Source organism: Hibiscus syriacus, unplaced genomic scaffold, assembly GCF_006381635.1.
Source record: "Hibiscus syriacus cultivar Baekdansim isolate YM2019G1 unplaced genomic scaffold, ASM638163v2 tig00016563_pilon, whole genome shotgun sequence".
NCBI lineage: Eukaryota > Viridiplantae > Streptophyta > Magnoliopsida > Malvales > Malvaceae > Hibiscus > Hibiscus syriacus.
This window is the reverse complement of record NW_024062387.1, coordinates 713166-735319: the sequence shown is the minus strand read 5'-3', so window position 1 is coordinate 735319 and position 22154 is coordinate 713166. Positions and strand designations below refer to the sequence as shown.

The window sequence follows — 22154 nt, the reverse complement described above, 5'->3', positions numbered from 1 at the left end:
TACATGCTATTGAGGCCTATAGGAGTCGCAAAGAATGGAGTTCGAGACGAGTGGCACCTCAACTACCTCCAGTGACTACATGATATTCAATTCAGCACTATTTCTACTTCCAGTGTATGCATCCCTTGACATTGTCTAGTTGTTTAAGCCTGCTTAACTATATGATGTCCACTGTATGAGTGATCACCCTGATGTTGAGTCTCGGTTCAATTTGTTAGAGATAACTGATGTCCTTGGTTTTGTTGAATCATAGAAAAGATGCCCCATTTTTAATTCTTAGCATGCATATGGCAGTTCGTTCTCGTTGTATATTACATATATGTATAATTGAATTGAGAAGCTAAAGACCTTGCTAGAAGGCAGGAATGAAATGAATTACTATTTTAGAGCTTTACATTAAGGCAATGGGGATTTTGAATTTATTGGAATATTCTTGTAGGAACTGCGAGAAAAGGGTAAAGTGTGCAATTGTTTGTTACACGTAGTAAACTTATATTTTATTTTAGAATGTGCAATGCTGGTTTCAATGAACTGAGCCAGCCAACTATGAACCCTTGGTCAAATAAGCAGTATATACCAGGTTTTTTAAGTCATACATCGGTGAAATGCAATGCACAAACATGAAGGCCCTGCCTTTTAATCAATTGAAAACAAAGGTCAGCGTTTTCACTTCTCAGTCCTGAAATCACCAGTGAAACAAAATGAGATCCAGAAAGGTGATCAAAGCGTAGAACGAGTTGTAAAGTGCCCAAGTGCATGTTCTTGCGTACCTGGAAAGCTGTAAGCTTGAAACAGCTTTCTGATCGGAACATGTCATTCTTGTCAAGCCATCTCCCGGTCTGTACTCTGCATCGTTGCCCTGAATGAACTTCATTCTACCCATTGCATAAGGTTGATAAGCAACATCCCATTTCCTGACGCTGAACCTGTCGAGCAGTGTAATCAGATGTTTGTGAAATATATTCGAGGGGCTAAATTCTGTCCTTGGCTGTCGTATTTTCATGCTTAGCATTTTTTGGCTCAATTTAATATTAGGTATTCATGGAAGTGTATTATTTTGCGATCTTCAAACAAACATAGATGACCTAAGTTCATTTACAGAATACATCCAGTTTTTATGCTCCATATATAAACCAGAAAAACAATTTATTTTTGGACATTTTTTCAAGGAAGTTTTGAAACTGGTGGAGTCGTCCTGGGAATAGCACGAAGATGAAGGCCTCCTTTCATATGAAGAGTGAATGTTACTTTGTAAATAGCATCTTTCATGTCATCTTCTAGTTTGAAACGAAAGCAACGAAGAAGTGCGATTGAGAATATCTTCATTTGTCTGTACGCAAATTCTTTGCCTAAACAAATACGAGGACCCGCCTGTAAACAAATGCAAAAGAATTTGATATTACCTACCACATATACGCAAAATGTGTATGTGCATGTGTATTAAGAAAAGATGAGATTCAGACATACATGGAATGATATGAACTTGATGGCGATTCGGGTTGAAAATTTCCATTCTTAAGCCATCTTTCGGGTCTAAAAATCTCAGCATCTTCACCCCAAATGTAAGGCATTCTGCCATGGCGTAAGCCAGATAGGAAACCTCTTCTCCTTTATTGATTTGTGCCCATCTGGTAAAATATCTCCATTGCACACCTTCCATCCTTGTAAATACCAATATTACACCATTGTTATCACGGATTGACACAATTTTATGTTTGAATTTATAAAATTTTAGAGACTCGACAATTACCATAGGTGCTACAGGGTACAATCTTAAGGTCTCGGTCAATGCTGCATGAAGATATTGCATCTTCTGAAGAGTTTCATCAGTTATTGATGCTAAGAAATCGTCGATGTTAGCAGAGCTTTCGCCACTGCCGCCGCCATGGGCGACGTCCATAACTTCTTGTGCAGCTTTTCTTGCACCGATGGGTTCTTGCAGAGCATGTAAAAGAACCAGCACAAAGCATTGGCGGTGGTATCTTTGCCAGCAATCATGAAACTAAAAACTATGTCCCTTAGATATCAGTCATCGTTTCTGGGTTCTTCTCTTTCTCTGCTAAAAACCTCGAAAGTATATCTTCTTTGACAGTCTTAAAGTCACCAACAACAAGAAGAAGAAACATTTAGCAACTCGAAGCATAAACACTGACTTTTAAATCTAAATTTAGATTAAAAAATTATGACTCACGAGATCTGGGTTCATAGCTAGTTGTTCTTTTGGTTCTTAGAACATGTAAATAAAATCATCAATAATTTTGATGTTGTTCTTGAGGGAAGCTTCAGAACCTATGTTGAGAAACCTTTTCAGCCTCCCAAAGGATCAACATAACGAAAGTACAGCGACTCAGTTGCATCGAAAGCTTTCATAAATGTCGGTCCCTTCATCTTTCTCGCTTGACGAACTCATGCAATTCAAATCTACTCCAAACCCTACTTTATCGACTCCACGTGATTTCATCAACATATCCTACAAAAAAAAAAAAAACACGTTAAATACTGCAGATGTAGAAATACGAAGGTCCATAAATAGGGGAAAAAAACATAATGCAAAAAAAATTAGCCCGTTACATTTGTCTAAATAATCGCTTTTGATTCCTACTTTATTTAATATCTTAGGGGCTGTTTGATAAATAAAATGATTAAGCGCTGAATAATTCAATGACCTAAATGATTCAAAGCTCTGTATGAATTGGTTCTGAATGTGACATGTTGTTTGATAATAGTTCTGAATGTACAATCTAATTATGAATATTTCATTTTTACCTTTATATTGATTTATTATATTATAATATATGATTGTAATAAGACAACATGTGAAAAAATATGTATTATGGTAATACCATATGCTTAATGATTCAGAATGTACTTTAATGGTGATCATTCAGCAGTGTTTTGTTGTTTTATTCGCATAGTCTTCATTCGGATGTGAGAATCAAACAAATTGAATGTTGAACGGTTTCACATTTAGCGATGATGGTTCCATTTAGCAGTAAAACAAACGGCCCTTTACTCTTAACATTTAAATTTTTTTATCAAAATAACTAATGTTGAATGAAAAACCCTTACTTGATTAACAATCACGTATATTAACAACATGACATTTTACATGTTTTATTGAAATAGTATATATAACATTATTAAAATAATGATGTAACATATATCACCTCAATTAAATTGTCATCAATTAAATACATATAATTATCACATCAATAACGTATTTCCATACTAATATGCTTTTTGACTAAAATTTAAAACATCATGTGTTAAAATGTCAATAAAAAAGAGCATGGTAAAAGTTATATTTTAACAAACTTTGATGGTTAATTTTATCATTACGTCAAACAAATAGTGTCGGACTACTCACTTGGAGCTCAATTCCCTGGCCAGAAACCGAAAGGTCCGAGACAGCTCTAACGAGTCTCGCAGCATTTCTTTTGAACACAGAGCAACTAAAATCCTTAGGAACTTTCGCCGAGAACTCTGGCTCGCAAGCTTCCGTTGCTGCCGCCACTTATCTCCGTCAACGGCGAAAATCCCATCTCCGAACAGGTCTGCAAAATTTCATACGTGGATTTACCCTTTGCGTAGTTTCTGAAATTCGTTTTCAGTATGTGCTCGATGATTCGTGTATCGGTGGTGTAGAGTTCACTGCGTCCTAAATCTAGTAACCTATACGTTCGAAGTTTCCTGGCAACTTGAGTCTGGTGATCGTAAAGATGGTCGAAGTAAAAGAGCATGTTGAAAACACTGCCCTTCACCGGAGCGTATTTCGGATCGTTGATGGATTTTCCGGTGAAGATTTTGATAACAAAATGGATAGAATTAGGAAGACGAAGAAGAACGGCAAAGCTATCAACGAGAAGATAATAGTCAGAATATCCATAATTTTTTTTAAAACAACACTATGAAACCTATAATTATCATACATGTACTTACATACATATACATGACCTAATGTTTTTGTTCCAAAATTCATTTATTTTACAATCAAGACAAATCCAACAAGTTGTTGTTCATGGTTTTACGTTCTATATGTATATCATGTGAAACGCATTTGACATCGATATGCTTGTAGATGTATGTACAGCTTGAACGTGATATGAGATCAATGACGACAACTCTCCACTTGTATTTTTCTGTTTTAATAAAACATCTACTTGTAATTATTTTAACTACGATGACTTGTTTTCGTTTTCTATGAACTACCATGACATGATGTTGTTTGATTCTTTTGCCGTTCTGTTAGGAAACAAATCACGGGAAAAATTTAAGAAAAAGTAACGATAAGGACCCCATACCAATAATGATGATGAAGATAAGTATGTAAATTATTTAAATGTTTATTTTAACTTTCATACTACAAAAATTAAGTAAACACCGTACGCCTTGTACTTTTAAAAAAATTCAATATGAATATCGTATTATTTTTCTCTCAATTTGATTCTCCAACTTAAAAAATAAATCCAATGTGACTTTTTGTCTAATATTTTTTGTCGTTGATCGTTACGGTACTGGTGTGACGATCAATAATACTGACGTGATAATCTACAGTGACTAATGATGTGACAGATGACATAATAAATAGGTTAAATTAATTATTTTGGTTTTGTTCGTAGGTCAAATTAATTTTTTGGCTTATTTATTTAAAAAAATAAAAGTTATTTTAATTTTTAAGTATAAAATTATTCAAATATTTAAAAATATATATAAAATACTGAAAAAATTGAATATACTTATTGAAAATACTAAAAATTTTATTAAAAAATTATTTTTTAAATATTTATATCATTATTTATAAATGATAACTTATAAATTATAAGAAATAAAAAAATATTTTAAAGAATATTATACGTAATATACACATGTAATATATATATCATCAACATTTTTACAAATTACTCTTACTAGATTAATCGAGACTTAAAATTTAATTTAGTCGAGACTTACAAAATTTGGATTAGTCGAAACAATGTTTTCTAATTATAGTTTATGTTGATAATTATTATATAATTATCTTTAAAATTAGTCGAGACTTACAAAAAGATAATTAGAAAACGTAATAAGTTTCGACTAATTCAAAAATTATGTCTTAACTAACTTAAATTTTATAATTCTCAATTAATTCAGTAAGAATATTGTGTATAAGTATTGATGATATGCATATGTTACATGTATGTTATGTATAATATATTTTTTAAAAATATTTTTTAATTTTTTAATAATTTGTAAGTAATTTGTATAACCTATTATATATATTCAATTTAAAAATATATATAATAGTTTTAGTATTTTTAATATGTATATCCAATTTGTTAATAATTTAATTTTTATTTTTAGTATTTGTATATTTAATATTTTGAATATTTGAATAATTTTATATTTCTAATTTAAAATAATTTTTATTTTTAAAAAATTAAATAAGTCTTTGAACTTTAAAGGAAATTAATTTGGCTATCGAACAAAATAAAAAAATCAATTTATCTCATATATCACGTCTTCAACCACCGTAGATTATCACTTTTGCATAGTAGACCATTACGTCAACACCGTAACGTCAACAACAGAAAATGTTTCTCAAATGATTACATTGGATTTGTTTTTTGAGTTGAAGGTTCATATTGAAAGAAAAATAATACGAGTGTCATGTTTTTTTTTAAGTAGAGGGACCTATGATATATTTTTGCTAATATTTTATGATAACCATTAATTTATTATTTATTAATTTTTCAATGAATGATGAAAATAATTTGCAGACTCATGAGAACATTAAAACACTAAAATTTGTGTTTATATGTATGTAAATCACTTATTTGCAATCTCACCAGTTCATTGAAAAATAATAAACAATATATAAGTGACTATCATGATATTTTTATATTCATTATTATATATTTTTAGACCAACGTTTATACAGCAAATTCACAAAGTCTTTTTTGATGTGAATAATGGGACGTCATCCGGAATATCCCCTAAATCAAGTATGGTTTTGTTAGTATTTGATTTCAGGGTTTTAAAAAACGGTCCGCGACCGCGATTTCAACCGCGATATAACGGTTTCGCCGCCGTCCAAGTTACCCGCGATGGCCGCAATAGCGTCCGCGACAGCCGTAATAACGCCCGCGACGGCCGCAATCACGGTAAATCCGAAATAACCAAAAACGCGACCGCGATTTGAAACCCTGTTTATTCTATATTTTTTTTGCATATAATAAATTTATAACAAAGAAAATGCAAGAACAAGCGTTTCCCCCAAACAAATCATCGGAATGATTTATGTTAAGGGGATTATAAATAGTATCTGTACACACGGAACACCTCACCATCTGAAGTTGGATCCACAACTCTAAAAAGGTTAACCTTCTACATAAAATCACATCAGGAAAAGTTACCATTATCGAAGACGGAAACAGTTGTGTCGCTGATGGTAGTCTCACTGCTGCTGCTCGTATTCTTTTCGTCTAGTGTAACGAGCGGAGGACTTGGAATCGAGATCGACAGACTGGTGCTCAGGGCTGGACATATTGCTTTGTTGGCTATTGTTAACCCACTATGTCGAGAATGACCGTTGGTGGGAACGGAAACGGGCTGCGAAACCTCGGCGTGCTTTCTAGCACCTCTGTGCATGTGTCGTGCACAATATTTTTGATCAGGTATAACGTCCCTGCTGCACCGCCATCTTTTCCCATCTGTTCTTCTACACCTCCCCAGTTCAACTTCTATTTCGTTTTTGGACAAGGGAGCTGCCGTTGCCCAGTACTGAAAAATATCACATGGAGAAATTTTAAGTTCTAAAACTAAAATGACAATGCTAGTCATAACAACACAAAAACGATACGGAACATCGTTTACGGTAAATAACTTCACCATCCCAGCATTTTTCAGCCAGTACATTGCAAACATAAGCTACTAAATCTAAAACGATACAGTAAAGAAGAAGGTAACACGAAAGGCTTCATCTCGATCAAAAAGAACCTTCAATAGATCTTTCGGACTGACAGATAATGCAGATTATTCAAATGATTCCTACCAGAAAAGACCATGAACCCGTGCAGTATAACCAAATTCAAAAGACCTATATATATTCAATGACATAGAGCATATTTGTCTTTATAGCCAAAACAGACAGGATCAAAGGATCTCAAATGGAGTAGAAGTAGGAATCATGTTACAGGAATGTACGGAGCTACCTTGAAGAACGCTTTTTGGAGAAAAGCCGACATTCGGAGATATGTTATTAGCGACGGTGACTTTGTTTACACTCTTGCAACTTCTATTGGTGGTACTCCCGTCACTAACAGAGAGTTTCTCTTCACATTTCTCGTTTTTGATCCTTTTGGAATCATTTTCGCCGTCTTTCTTCATTGCAGTGATGGTACTAGTTGATGCATTGCCCGAAATGGAGTTTTGGTTGCCACATACAATGTCGCTCCCTATAGCAGCGATAGCAGGGGTCTCATGGCCCGTGCTGGTATTACAGGAAGACTGGTTCACGTATCGAGAACATACAGGTGCTGAAAGGGTTTCCAAGTTTTTCGACAATTTGATTGAAATTTCCGACAATGTCGAGTCGGGCAAAGCAGTTTGAGAAGTTGTTTCCACAGGCTTTCTTGAACGCCGACAACCCCTGTGCATGTGCTGCAGACAATACTTCTGATGAGGGATCACATCTTACTGCACCGCCATTTCTTCCCGTCCGTTCTCCGACATCTCCCCGGCTCGGGATCCACCATGTTCCGATAATCAAATGCTTGAGGACTCACTCCTACAACTGAAAACAAACAAAAGTAATTTGCATTCCTCATGAAAAATTCACATTACCGAAACCATATCATTTCATTAAAAGGAAAACTATACAGCCCCTAACTAATTAAATTGGAAGATATTGCTATGCTCAAACAACAATAACTATAGATTAAAAATTTAAAACTCTCACCCTCTTACATCTTAGTTCTTACCATAAAAATTTAGAGGAATATAAGGAAAATGGAAAAAGAATTTAAAAAATGTGCATGAAATACTCTGATGAATTCATGAAGCAAAATGAGAACAGAAAACAAAATCAAAAGAAGAATCTAGGCAGAGAAAAGTTAAAATAATGAGAGCTTACAGCTGGGATACCGACGATAGACACCGCCGGGTGCAGAGCCAATGGAGGAGGCGACGCTTTCCAAATGGGTATAACAAGGCTGACGGGAACTTGGATTCCACCCGCTATGTATTTGAGGATGAGCGTTTGCAATTGCAGCTCGTGCAACTGAGTTGTCGTGAACACACACTTCACGGGTGTCACTTTCTCCGACGTTTTCCTATCAATCCCCAATCCCAGCTTGATCGACGGTGATCCTTCCTTCTCCTCCTCCTCTTCCATCCCCACCGTTCTCTTCCCCTCCAACCACTCTAGGGACCCACTCCCAACACACCTAAAATCAACAACGTAAAATTAATTCACCAGTCACACACACAGTATATATATATACAGAACAGAATAAAAAACCTGGGTGAACTCGGCTTTGAACCGGCTGGGAATCCATTGATGACAAAAACAAAGATTTAAAAATTGGTTTGAAAATTTTCAAATGATGAAACTTGAACTTAAAAACATGATCATCACCGAAAGGCAGGCAGCGACAAGTGTGACATAAAGTCGACGTTAAAACGCGTGTCAGGATTCTGACAGTATCAGCCTTCCGCAGTCACTGCAGGCAAAATTTCAGATTTTTTTTTGGTTCATCATATTTTTTTTGTTTACATGCTTCATGAAAGGGTAAAAGCTCACGCATTAAATTTGCGTTTGAAATGGACGTTCCAATGAAAGGGTGAAAGAGTGGTGCTGACGTGCTGTTGCAGGGAAAGCAATGTGGTCGGTTGTTTTCCACGCGCATTGTCGGATTAATTTGCCTGCCACTACAGATGGGGTAGAGGAGGACACGTCATCGGATTAAGTTATGGTGGGTCCTACTTTAAGTAGAAGAAGTGTGGGGCCCGGTTCTGCATGTCAGCTGTGACAGGTGGACAGTTGACAGTTCCACCAGGTAAGTGTCCGGCGTGTCACTTATTTGTGCGATTTAGTGTCGTCATTGGGCTTATGCTTCTGATTCGGGGATCGTGCACCGGGATTTTGGTTCCAATTTTAGGGTTTGATGATTTTGGGCTTGGTTTAGATTAGAGGTCGTCTACTCATCGTTTATCCTTTAGATCTTGATAGGTCATTGTGCATCTTTTACTAATGAAATAAAAATTTATGTCCAATAAAAAAAACACCCCTTAATACAAAATTGTTCCCTCTTTAATATGAGGGGTATAACAATATATTATGAACTATTAAAGTTATTTCTCAAGATTGAAATATCAATTTATTTGCAACGATTTCTCAAATAAAAACCAAATATTTATCAACTCCATCAATCCCTGCATCCTTCAATGGTTTAGGGATCTTACAGATTTTATTGGTAGAATTCAATAATTATTTTATATGGATGTAAGGGACAATAATAATAAAGTGGACCAACTATGATACTCATTAAAATCTTACTGGGCTACGTTTTCATCCCGTCACGTGCCCATCCGATGGAAACCAAACCCTGTTTCTCTTGATTTGCCGACAATTCCATCCCTCCCTTCAACTTTCTCCACTTACCAACAGATAACTCCCCTCTTCAGTGAATAAGCAAGGCCACAGTGTTACGTGAACCTCTTTCTTCTTTCTTTGTCAACCATCGATCGGCAGGTGAAAATGTATGCTCCCTGACTCACTGTCAAAAGATTAAATCTTGTAAATGAAGAAATATTCACTTTGTGGAAAGGGAGAGAAAAGAAGAAAATGGGTTTAATCATCAACTACAGTTAAAAATATTCATATGTCAACTCGAGACATTAAAAAGATGCTCTTATCATCATTGCGGCAAAGCAAGTTCACGCTACTGATCAAGTGGTTTAAGCCCAGATTATTCCTCGTACAACAGTTTCCTCCTAAACAATCACTTGTCTTGTCCTCAACAATGGAGCCATGTCGGCCCTCACAGCCAAACACCCCTTGTCTGTCATCAAAGCATCCTTAGCCTCCACGTTCTTCTAGATTATTACGACCCGCCAAAGCTGCACAAAATCTCCAAAGGCACTCACTACCACGCTTTATCAAACCACCGGAAATGCCCCCGGAAACCTTGGGTTCGTCAACATTACCGATCTCCAGGGTGGGGAAGTTGGTTTCGGCTCCGCCATTTCCGGCTCCAAACTCGACTCGTCTTACACTACGTCTGTTAAGCAGATTCCTTATAACATCTCCATTCTTGAGATTAGTGCTCTGATTATTGCTCCTGGTATCTTATCGGCTCCGGCCCCATTGGCCTCTGGTGTCAACATTACCGGTTTGCTTGAGAAAGTCCGCTGCAAGACTTTTGCTAGTTTGCTTGCCAGTAGTGGCGTGCTCAAGACTTGTGAGTCTGCAATTGGTAAAGGGTTGACCGTTTTCGCGCCGTCTGATGAAGCATTCAAAGCTGAATAATCATCGATATTATCAGTGAGACGAATTATTGTCCACGTGGGAGTATATTATTGGTTACAGATTAAGATCTTCCCAACATAATCAGACTAATCCGTTAACCAATGAAGTCAGTCAGGGCATCAAAATCCCCGCCATTTTCCTGTTCTGCGTACTTCCCTCACTCGCCGAGGTCTGCTCTCATCAATGGCCACAACGAAGAAGAAAAACCAGATACCCCAATTTCTTCAAAGCCCAGTCCGAACCCAAGGACGTTGTGTCCCACTCGCCGTCGTCAACACCAAGAAAAACGACACCTCCGCCTTCTAAGGTGCTGTTGAGTCCCAAACAGTTCATCGTTTCAGCTCGGCCAACATCTCCACTCAGCCTCTCCGACCAACGATCCGAACGTTTGGGGCGTTCTCACCGCTATATCCAACAATGCCCGCAAACGCCAGCAGGTTCTCCCCCTTTTTTAAACCCTACACCTTTCATTCCGTTATTTGTATATTTTCAAGTATATTTGCTTCATATGCTTTGCATTATCCGACTGGTGAACATAAATCGATCAGGGCGGAAATTGCAATATGCAATTTAAGTGAAAGGCTAATGAGGTATTTTTCTCTAGGGTATGAATATGCTTTTGACTGCAGATGAGCATTGCATTGGCCGATTAGTAAAGGAAACAAGTTTTCGAATTGATCCAAATTCAGTGAGCGCGGTACAGTGCAAGATATATAGGAAGAGAGTGACCAATGAAGATGCACAGCAGCCGTCCAATTGTTTTGCATCCGTTTTCTTGAAAGATACGAGGTTAATACGACTGTTTATGATTTCTTTTTTGGGTTTACAGTAGTTCTAAATCTGATTCTTTTGTACTTCTTTTTGTAGCACAAATGGGACATGTCTTAACTGGGAGAGGTTGAGAAAGAATAGTCCTGAATTCAAAATGCAACATGGAGACATCATTTCATTCTCTGCCCTCCACAACATGGTAACACTAATGCTGCTATTGTTCATGAGGTTTTCTCTTAGGTCACATAACTAGGAAGGATGTGATTGTTCTTTGTTTATTCATTTCAAATGGGATTGAAGCTTGCGATGCATTGCAAAGTCAGTAATTATCTTCTGGCTACAGAACATGCTTTTGCATTTGTATATTGAGAAGTTATTAGCTCTGGTTGCGCTGCAGAAGGTGCATCTGCAAAAAGAAAAGCAGGTATATCCCTCAAAGTTCTTTCCTTTTGTGTTTTGACTTCCATTTTTTTTTATCAGCCCTTTATTTTCTTTAAATTTTCCTTAACACTGATATAAACTTCACCGAGAATAATTGCCATGACTGTTTTCAATTTTCAGACGATAATAAAAAAAATTAACAGGTGTATGCTTAAATCTGTAAGTCTAGTAATGTTGATAACACATTAATGGCTTGATTTAGACTCATTTTCTTCCTTTTATATGGTTCTCCTGTTTATCGAGGAAAGATATACTGAAGTACTACTATGTGAAACAATTGCCCCGCATAATTGTTTTCTAGTCATCCCAGATTATGCAGATGAGCTTTCCTGTGAAAATAAAAGAGTAAAAGGTATTGGCATTGGTGACCTGAGGGTCCTATATCTCTTGATGATTTTCGGAGTCTTCAGCGGTCAAACAGGGTATCTGATTTGGATTCATCGGTTTCTGTCTGCTCAAACAATTAAGTTTGTCACATGATAAATAATTATGTGAGTTGATGAATGCAGGAACTCAGAAAGCAATTGGAAGATCAGGTTCTACAATAGATACATTACGTAATGAGAATCACACAACTGTTGAGCGTCATGAAAATGTATGCTCTTCTGATGGATATGAACTTTTTTCCCTTTCTGATTATGTCTATGTTTGGATTCATTGAGTTGGTTTTGTGAGAAATTTCCTAATTGTTGGCAACTTTCTACTGCTTTAGCCAAGTGTATGTGTTACTGGATACTATGGGTCTGTTAATGAGTTAATTCCTGTGATGAATTCCACTTTGATGTCACACTGTTATTGCTAACTTTGGTTATGGTACATTAATTGTTATTAATGATCAGCTGGTTACTACAAATCAGTTCATCGGTTGTGACCTCTCAAGAAAAAAGTAATGTGCAACACAGTGTTAATGATATTTTATCGACCTCTTTCTAATTTATGCCATTCATTGACGCATATGTCACTTTTCTTGCTTTTAGCTGGCTCCTGTTGTGATTCAGATATATTATATTACTTCCGCAGGAAATCAAAGAGATAAAAGAATCAGTTGGGAAGTCATACATTGATCAGCTCAATGAATTGAAAATTCTGTTCGATATTAAGCAAAAAGAGCTTATAGAGGTCAATAGGATATCAGCTGAACAAAAGCATGCTATAGAAGACCTAAATGAAAGACTTAGTGCTTCCATACAGTCATGTAGTGAAGCAAATGAATAATTAAGAGGTAAGAAAATGATGGCTTTATTAGATTTTGCAAATTTCTGCTGCCAAAAAGATTTGTAGATATAATGTCCTAGTTTCATACTTTTAGTCGGAAGGCATCTATAGCTGAACTTAAGGTTCAGTTAGTTCAGCTAGACAAGGAGCGAGACAAAGGCGAGAAGAACGAGAAAAGGCTTCTGCTGATTTAAAGGCAGCAGTGCAAAGAGCTCAGCTTGAGGCTCAAGAGGAACTGCAAAAACTATCAGAGATGTTTATTTAAAACGAGAAACAGGGCAAAAGAAGTAACTAATAAGCTTGAGGTGTGCATAATATTTGAGCTTGCGATGCATTGCAAAGTCAGTAATCTTCCTGGCTACAGAACATGCTTTTGATTTGTATATTGAGAAGTTATTAGCTCTGGTTGCGCTGCAGAAGGTGCATCTGCAAAAAGAAAAGCAGGTATCCCCTCAAGTTCTTCCTTTTGTTTTGACTTCCATTTTATTTTTATCAGCCCTTTATTTTCTTTAAATTTTCCTTAACACTGATATAACTTCACCGAGGAATAATTGCCATGACTGTTTTCAATTTTCAGACGATAATAAAAAAAATTAACAGGTGTAGCTTAAATCTGTAAGTCTAGTAATGTTGATAACACATTAATGGCTTGATTTAGACTCATTTTCTTCCTTTTATATGGTTCTCCTGTTTTATCGAGGAAAGATATACTGAAGTACTACTATGTGAAACAATTGCCCCGCATAATTGTTTTCTAGTCATCCCAGATTATGCAGATGAGCTTTCCTGTGAAAATAAAAGAGTAAAAGGTATTGGCATTGTGACCCTGAGGGTCCTATATCTCTTGATGATTTTCGGAGTCTTCAGCGGTCAAACAGGGTATCTGATTTTGGATTCATCGGTTTCTGTCTGCTCAAACAATTAAGGTTTGTCACATGATAAATAATTATGTGAGTTGATGAATGCAGGAACTCAGAAAGCAATTGGAAGATCAGGTTCTTACAATAGATACATTACGTAATGAGAATCACACAACTGTTGAGCGTCATGAAAATGTATGCTCTTCTGATGGATATGAACTTTTTTCCCTTTCTGATTTATGTCTATGTTTGGATTCATTGAGTTGGTTTTGTGAGAAATTTCCTAATTGTTGGCAACTTTCTACTGCTTAGCCAAGTGTATGTGTTACTGGATACTATGGTGTCTGTTAATGAGTTAATTCCTGTTGATGAATTCCACTTTGATGTCACACTGTTATGCTAACTTTGGTTATGCGTACATTTAATTGTTATTAATGATCAGCTGGTTACTACAAATCAGTTCATCCGGTTGTGACCTCTCAAGAAAAAAGTAATGTGCAACACAGTGTTAATGATATTTTATCGACCTCTTTCTAATTTATGCCATTCATTGACGCATATGTCACTTTTCTTGCTTTTAGCTGGCTCCTGTTGTGATTCAGATATATATTATCTACTTCCGCAGGAAATCAAAGAGATAAAAGAATCAGTTGGGAAGTCATACATTGATCAGCTCAATGAATTGAAAATTCTGTTCGATATTAAGCAAAAAGAGCTTATAGAGTCAATAGGATATCAGCTGAACAAAAGCATGCTATAGAAGACCTAAATGAAAGACTTAGTGCTTCCATACAGTCATGTAGTGAAGCAAATGAAATAATTAAGAGGTAAGAAATGATGGCTTTATTAGATTTTGCAAATTTCTGCTGCCAAAAAGATTTGTAGATATAATGTCCTAGTTTCATACTTTTAGTCGGAAGGCATCTATAGCTGAACTTAAGGTTCAGTTAGTTCAGCTAGACAAGGAGCGAGACCAAAGGCGGAAGAACGAGAAAAGGCTTCTGCTGATTTAAAGGCAGCAGTGCAAAGAGCTCAGCTGAGGCTCAAGAGGAACTGCAAAAACTATCAGATGTTTATTTAAAACGAAAACAGGGCAAAAAGAAGTAACTAATAAGCTTGAGGTGTGCATAATTTTTTCTTGTGCTTGCTTAGATATCCTTCATGTGCAATTTATTTCTACAGAATTAGAAATGAACTGTCATGCACTCCAATCTTAGGAATCACTGAGACAGAGCTCAGCACAAGTGAAGATCTAGTGGCCAGCTGGTAATGTCTGCAAGGCCGTCTGATTTTGAAGTTAAACACATGATACCAGTATTCTATCTGAACTCTGAATTGTTGTTTCTCAATCCCTGTTCTGAAGGAAGACACTAGGCAGAAATTGGTTAATTCTGAGAATAAAGTTCGCCAACTGGAAAGTCAAGTTTGTGAAGAACAGAAGGCCTCGGGAAATGCAAGAAAAGTAATTTTTTTTGTGCTTGCTCATATATACAAGCATGTACAAATTTATTCTGAATTTGACATTTAATGTGCATTTGAGCAGAAAGTGAAAGAACTTGAACATGAAATGAAAGGATTGAGGAAAGAACTTGAGATGAGAAGGTATAAAATTATACTTTCTTTGTTCTTTACTATGATTTTATATTGTTTGCACTATCTTCTGTTGTACAAGATTTCAATTTTTTACTAATTTTGTTGATGACTTGCTGTTGTTTCATTAATCTGCATGCCAATCTGGATTATGCCTGCAGTTTTTGAAGGCATAAAAAGGAAAATGAATTTTTTGTTATTAAAATTATTTATCTGAACACACTACAATTGATTTGTTTAATCCTGTCTAGATTCACTCAGGGTACAACAAACCTCTGTTCATCTTTATGATGTTAGTCTATGTTAAGTTGAAGTTTCCTTTGCGGTTTTGTAGCAGGCCCCGAGAAGAAGCATGGGCTAAAGTTTCTTGAAATAATGCTGCAATGCGTGATCTTGATTACGAGAGAAGGAGGCTAAAAGGTACCAGGGAAAGAATTATGCTTCGGTATGAGTTCTATGACAATAGCTTGTTTGATTTTTAGTTGCAGTGTTAGTGTATGCATTTTGCTGAGCAAGTTTCTATCCTTTTGTATACTGGGGCCTCTAATGTTAGCAGTGGCTGCCGCCCATACTTATTAATTTTCTCAATTGAGCATGGTGATGCTAATGTGGCTGCTTTGCAGAGAAACACAGCTACGAGCATTTTATTCTACAACTGAGGAAATCTCCGTTCTGTTTGCAAAGCAGCAGGAACAACTGAAGGCAATACAGAGAACTATGGAAGATGAGGACAATTATGAGAATACATCAATTTATATTGACCTTAATGTACCACTGAATCAGAACGTAAATGGAACCATAGTTAGAGAAAAGGCTACTACTGGCTATCACGAGAATAGTACCGCTTGGGGAGGCTCCACTACTTCAGCTCAGAAAGTTAATGGTTCTAGTGATGAAGCCAGTGTTACTGATGAGAAGCATGACTGTGGTATGAGAAGTCAAGATGTTGGTGAAAGCACACAGGAGGCAGAATTTACAAGTGCTGATCGTTCTGTTAAAGGTGTCTTTGGCTCTGACATTGATGGTGTTTGTACAACACCTATTCTAGCAGGAGATACCATTGGAACTGACGGGTTCTCGAAACTGAGCTTGGAATCGAAGTTGAACCAAATATTGATTGAACAGGTGTGAAACTCTAGGTGGTGGAGATACAATGCAGTGAGTATGAAACTAATGCACATGAAAGTGATGAACGGATCCAAACAACTTGTTCTGTACATTCTCAGTCGAATAAAACTCACGAGACTAAAATATCCACAGAAGACACAGAAGCTGGAGACACTATCAGGACAGCTGACAATGGAGAGAATGAATCACCTAAAATTAAGACAATGATAAGGATTGTGACATGGCTTTGCGTGGTTCCAATGGTCTGGTAGCTGAAAATCAAAGTATATCTTCCGAGGGTGTTGCTCCTAGGCGTAATGATGAACGTCAAGCATTGGGTGAGATGATTGGGATTGTTGCTCCTGATTTAAAGGAGAAATTCGTGGTTGCTGCTATTTCTGACTCGGATACTGAAGATTGTGCCGACAACGAGGATGATAATTACAAAATAGCGAGGTCTGGATTAATGTCAGATGCAGAGAAGAGGAAAGCAACCGCTGGTATGGATCAAAAGAAAAATGATCTAATGGACGACGACGACGACGGAACTACAGGAGAAGATTCCCTCGGGTAGTAGGAATGCTTATATGGGTATGAAACCATGTCATTTTGAACATTTTCACCTCCTTTTCATTTTCAGTCCGTATCCATTCATCTTAGTGTTTTAAGTAAATATGTATTTCAAAACTGCTGCATATATTGATCACTCCAATTCCTAATTAATTAAAGATTTAATACGTATACATGGGTTTAGGAGTAGGGTATTATTATCACTGGAAGGACTTTCGTATGCCTGATCTCATGGCAGGCCTCTGTGCCTACAAAAGTTTTCATTTTTTTAGTTTTTTCAATCTCTTCACACCACTCTTATGCAGTCGGTTTTGTCCGAACCGGTCCGTCAATCTGATCGATTCATGGCTCTAACCATGAATTTGGCCATGATTGCTTTGGGTTTTACTGCTAAGCTTGAAGGTCGGGGCTCTGATCATCAAAAGAAGGATGTACGTAGACTAAAATGAAAGTGATGCATAAATGCATGTGAATATCCAAAGGAGTATTAATTACATGTTTTTAGGTTTAATGATGATAACAAGGAAGAAAAATCATAGGGACAGCTGCGTTCAGAAACGAAAGAGTCAGAAATGTTGATAGATTTCTAGTTTGAAATTTGGAGAGGGTAGGCATGGGAGGATGGTGATTTGGACCACATGGTATATGGTTGAAGCTGGAAGGAGGATGCCGAAGAATAGCAGCACAGCAGCCGTTCATCACTTGTCGTTATCATGTGAACCCATCCATCATCGCTCTCATTACTCATTTTATTTTTCTTACCTTAAATGATTTCTTCTCCCTTTAGCTTTGTCATCCCTATTTCAATTGGTCCAACCAACAGCCTAGGCTTCTCCATTACTGGTCACCATACAGCCTAAAAAATAATACAACAGTTATAGAACGCCAGCAATGAACATTCGGGCCTCTTATATTCCAATTTCCAATCCATAGATACACACGAAAAGATCCAAATATAGGGCAATTACATCGTTTTGAAATAGCAAGTAGAGGTTGATTTCATTGTTTACTATTGTTAGTATGGATGGATGCAAAATTTTATATTAAGAGACGAATTAAAATTTCAGAGGGTGAAAATATATTTTCAATAGAAAATGTATAGACAAAATCTAAAATATACGACAATTTTAAATTTTCAAGGGTGATTACCCCACCCACTCCCCTCGGTCCATCTCTGACTGTTACCATATAATTTTATTATGTATTGTGTATGGTTCGCGAAAAAGATTATTATTAGAGATAATAATTTTCTTATATATATAACGCAAGTATATAACAAATCCATTCAGATCTTGTAATTTTTTTTAGTATAACCATTGGTATTCGATCTATTGATCAACTAATTCAGATCGGATAATGCATAGGTAAGGGCAACCTTCTTAACCCAATTTGCTCTATACACAATCGTCATGATTCGAACCCCTGATCTTGCTTAAGGGGTCTATTGCCTCATCACACTAGACCAACTGGTTATTGATACTATGTAAATTTTTTTAGTTTTAGATTGTTGGACGAGTGAAAATAGACAATTGATATAATAAGTAGAAAATGAGAAAATATTTATAGAAAAAAATAAAAATATAATTTCAATTGTCTATTTTTAATTATTCAATAATTCTAAAATTATATAAAAACAATTAAAAAAATAGCACTAAATATAAATGAATTCTAATTTCCACATATATATAAATAATACCATAAGTCCAAATAACCTAAATAGCAAGTGATTCAAGAAATGAGTGAAAGGTAGGGTAGGTTGGTGTAATGGTCCTAATTCCCATCAATTTCCTCAACCGCCATATTCAAAACAACATGATTAATATTTTTATGTCTATTTCTATCTATCAATACCTACTTTCTTTGGATATTTACTATTATAAAATATATTTAGTTCTCCTCTTCGGGTAAAATATCTATAAAGAACTTGTTGGCTGACCAATCCCAACGTGCCCATTTCATGATCCACGTATATTAATTAATGTACAATTTAAGTAATTCTACATATTTTTGTTTTAACTTTTTTTACATAATTAATATTTTAATGATATAATTTACGAGAGTCTAACAATATTATTAAATTACATGAAAGGAAATGGACAAATAAAGAACCTGACCACATTGACTAAGACAAACCCTCTCAAAGTAGTATATGATTATATATTATTTGAATAAATAAACAAAATAAAATCGCATTATAAAATAATAAAAATAATGTTATAATAGTAAAAATGTAAGTTTATTTATATAAATTAAATCTTAAACTCCACATTTTAAAATGGCTTATTGCTCAAATAAGTGCCCAAACTATATATTTTGTGTTAAATAAGTGCCTACATTTTTTTTTCATCCGGGTGCCTAACGTTACAAGCATTAGCACTTTAGGTGCCCGGGCCGTCAACGACGTTAATTTTTCTCATAAAATGACGTGTCACGGCCTGATAATTTTAAAAAATTATATTTTTTCTAAAAAGAAAACATATAAATTTCGAAATAACCCTTAAACGTTGAACACCTTCTTTTCAACTCCTAAACCCAAGCCGACCGTCGTCCTTTGCCGTTCAAGAAGCTTCACCCAACCTCCCATCCCCCCGACGACCAAAACCCCTATGAAATTGTGACCGGTTGACAACCGATTGACGACAAATCGACGTTTTAAATCCTCGAATCCTAAGATGAAAATCGTAATTCCACGCGATTCCGATGGTGAATTGACAACAACTTTAGCTGCATATAACTAGGATGATGGCAATGACTACATCGACGGTGGTATTAATGGCCGGAGAGGGCGACGACGGCATATTAATATTAGAATTTTGGGATTTTGTGACTGTTTTATAATATAAGAAAGGGTTTTTTTATGAATATAATAATATTTTTAATATTTAAAAAAATCAAAATTAACAGGTTGTGACACATGTCACTTAAGGGGGGAAACTAATGACGTTAACAGCCTAGGCACCTAAAGTGCTAATATTTGTAACGTTAGGTACGAGGATGGGACAAAAAATATATAGACACTTATTAGCACACAAGGTATAGTTTAGGCACTTATTTGGGTATTAATCCTTTTAAAATTATACTAGATTTCATATACATCTCTATATCTAATCAAATTCTTAATGTAATATTAATAGTTCAAAATGATATTTTTATTAAATATTATATATAATAAATCGGCTGATTATTAAAATAAATCTTTTAAACTTATGCATTAAAATTGTTTCAAGATTTAGATAACAATATGAAATAATAAACTTAAAATATCGGAACACGATGCAATGTAAGTTACGACTCATTTTGTTTTGAATCCTTTCGTGCCTTCATTTTCCATAATAAAATTAAAGGTTACTTAACTAATCCAACTATTTGGCTAATTAAAATACAAATGTACAGACGCGTAAACATTGGTAATCAAGGATAAATGATTGAACACAACATGAAATTGGATTTGTCCGAAGCTGACACGTAAAGGATTTGTTTTAAATCTGCGGTGAGTTTATGGGGTTTGGTTTGGATCCAGTCAACACCCATAACGAACAACTTGCTAATTACAAATCTTAAGCTTTATTGTTTAGGCTGTACTTAAGTAAAGGATTTGTTGGTCCCCCCATTCATTATTGTGCTTCTCTTCTGCCCATCATCCTCTAATCTTTGTCAAATAAATCCACTACTCCATACAAAATGAAATTTGTCGATTAAAATCACAGATAATTAGGTGACTGTGTAGGCAGCAGTTAAAAATATACCGGTTTTGTTATTTTCGTGCATAACAAAACCGGTAAAAATTATCGAAAACATCATTATTTTAACAAAACCGGTAAAACGCTAACGGTTTTGTCATTTTTTTTACCGGTTTTGTTATTGTTGGTATTTTACCGGAAATGTTAAAAAACATTGATGTTTTAGGTAGAAATAATAATGTTTTAGGTAATTTTTATCAGTTTTGTTATGTCCAACAATAACAAAACCGGTAAAAATAAACTTTTTAATGATGAAATTAGTAAACACAAATTATACAAATTAATTTTAATTTTTTAGTTTGTAAGTTGCCACAATATAACTAATGAAAAAAAAGACACGATATTTCTATTTCGATATTAACTTTCTAATATAAAAAAATAAAAAAATTTATATATAATTACAATATAATTTTAAAAAAATCATAATGAAGTGATGAAAAATAATTATAATTACAATATAACTATAAACACTAAATGCAATAAAATAATATTATTTATTAATAAAATAATAATAATATTTTTAGATCGGGTTGAGTTCAATTAGAGGATACTTAAATTCGGGTTAGGTTGATTTTATACTCTAAAATTTAAGTTGGTCGTAGTCAAGCGAAGAATATATATTTCCGGATCAAATCAGATCACATGGAGGATATACAATTTTTAGATCGGCTTAGTTTAGATAAAGGATACATATATTCAAATCGGATTGGATTGACCAAAAACCTGACCTAAACATGAGAAATTGGGATGACAAGCAGGTATAATTTTGTGGATTCTGCACCGCATTTACTTCAATTGGGGTGAGGATGGGTATAATTTTAGTAGGTAGTGGGCGGGTGTGGATTTAGAAAGTGGTACCTGTCGCGGGTAGTGGGCGGGTAATGGGTTTGAGACCTTACCCGCCCCGCATCCACTCGCCCCGTATCCGCCCGCCCAACTAAATATCCATTAAATTTTGGACCATTATGAATTTAGGTGTAATTTTAATAGACTAATTTATAAATCCTAATATTGTATAAGATATAACTTGTAATTTAACCAAATATTATGGATAAATTTATGCATAATTTTTTTTCTTTCAAACCTCTTGTCTTCACTCTCCAGCTTATTCAGGTATGTTTCTTCCCTTTTTACTTGAAATTTAATTTTTGTAAGAGTCATTTCCGTAGTCATTTCGTTTTAAGCTCCTATGCATTTCGTTTTAAGAGTTTAATTTTTATTTGCTCGTATTGATTTTTAATTATTTTTTAGATTCATCTTAATGTTTGTTTTAAGCTTAATTTCTTAATGTTCTACAAATCAGTATCTTGTGACTGAGCACCCACGTTTTTGGCTAACAGAGTCAGATCATTG

At 35.3% G+C, this 22154-nt stretch overlaps 4 pseudogenes; 2 read left to right on the top strand and 2 right to left on the bottom strand.

Moving 5' to 3' along the window:
• Positions 1-1160: 1160 nt before the first annotated feature.
• On the bottom strand, positions 1161-3886 carry LOC120208362 (annotated as a pseudogene).
• A 2399-nt stretch (positions 3887-6285) lies between these two features.
• On the bottom strand, positions 6286-8885 carry LOC120208495 (annotated as a pseudogene).
• A 110-nt stretch (positions 8886-8995) lies between these two features.
• Positions 8996-10507, top strand: LOC120208494 (annotated as a pseudogene).
• A 49-nt stretch (positions 10508-10556) lies between these two features.
• Positions 10557-17075, top strand: LOC120208493 (annotated as a pseudogene).
• Positions 17076-22154: the final 5079 nt, after the last annotated feature.